The following is a 1,507-nucleotide window of genomic DNA, read 5'->3' as shown; positions in this document are numbered from 1 at the left end:
AGAAAAGAAAGGAAGGAAAGAAGGAAGGAAGGAAGGAATGAGAAAGGAAGAAAGAAAGTAAGAAAGAAAGAACAAAAGAGAGAAAGAACGAAAGAAAGATAGAAAGAAGGAAAGAAAGAAAGAAAGAAAGAAAGGAAGGAAGGAAGGAAGGAAGAAAGAAAGAAAGAAAGAAAGAAAGAAAGAAAGAAAGAAAGAAAGAAAGAAAGGAAGGAAGGAAGGAAGGAAGGAAGGAAGGAAGCAAGGAAGCAAGGAAGCAAGGAAGCAAGGAAGCAAGGAAGCAAGGAAGGAAGGAAGGAATGAGAAAGGAAGGAAGGAATGAGAAAGGAAGAAAGAAGGAAAGAAGGAAAAAAGGAAAGAAAGAAAGAAAGAAAGAAAGAAAATGATTGAGAATGAATTGTTTGGAGTCAAGAGTCATATGTCAGAAATATTACCTGTATTTGGTGTTAGGTCTGCCCCAGGTCATGCAGACCCTATGCAATCACCTTCCCACTTCTTGGCTAAGTTTCAATCCTTCATGTGTTGTCTAGTATCTGGCACACCTGGAAGCAGCCACCTCCCCATCCTGTTAAGTCACAACCTGGTCAGCCTCTGGTCACACTTTCCATCTGACCAGAGGTGAGTCCCAGAACTTGAAGTCACATCCAGATCCAGTGTAACCAGAGTTTCCCTCAAACGGCCACACCTCATCTGGTCCTTCACATAGGTACTTCCTTGCCTGAGGTTAGGTCGCCCCATTTTTTTTTTTTTACATAGCTTTCCACCATGTATGGCATGGGCAGCAGTTCAGTAAATAAACTACTTTACCTGACTGAATACCATGTGGTGTTCTCTTCATTGGCTACCTAATGAAACTCACCTAATTAATATACTTTACACTTAAGAGTTTCTAGTTATGAATCCATGGGTATTTTTGTGACACATGTGAGATCAGTATCTATAAAACATATTTACTAACTCATCATTTAACAGTATAGTTCTGCCTAGAATCTTTAATAGCAGCTTAATTAACCATAAAGTCCATTTTGTTTGCTTTGCTTTGCTTTGTTTTGCTTAAAGTAATAGAAGAGTTGGTAAGAAAATCTATGTGAAGCCTCAGGGTCTGTGTTGGAGGGGCAGAATGATGCAGGCTCAGGCCTCAGGATTATCTGAGGACTGTGTTTGTGTATGTGGAAAGCTCTTGGCATGCCAGGCTAGAGAGGGAACATGTTCTCTGTCCCTATCTCAAAGCTCATGTCAGACTCCTGGGAGCTGAGGAAGTAGCTCTTCTGCTTACTTAAGCATAGACAAACAGCTAGTCAAGCATTTTCCTGAGTACGGGGAAGTGGTTTGACTTTGCTCAAAATAGTTCAGATAAAAATATACAAAGACATTGTCTCATAGTTTAAGCAAAACTGTATCTGTTGAAATTCTTTGTGTGAATATCTCCTGACTAAATCTTGGCAAAGATAATACTTGCTTGTTTTAAATACCCACTAACAATTGCTGTTTGCACTCTGCATCCCCTGTG

This window comes from Dipodomys merriami, unplaced genomic scaffold, assembly GCF_024711535.1.
Source record: "Dipodomys merriami isolate MVZ:Mamm:240054 unplaced genomic scaffold, mDipMer1.0.p SCAF_361, whole genome shotgun sequence".
Lineage (NCBI taxonomy): Eukaryota > Metazoa > Chordata > Mammalia > Rodentia > Heteromyidae > Dipodomys > Dipodomys merriami.
This window is presented reverse-complemented; position numbering follows the sequence as displayed.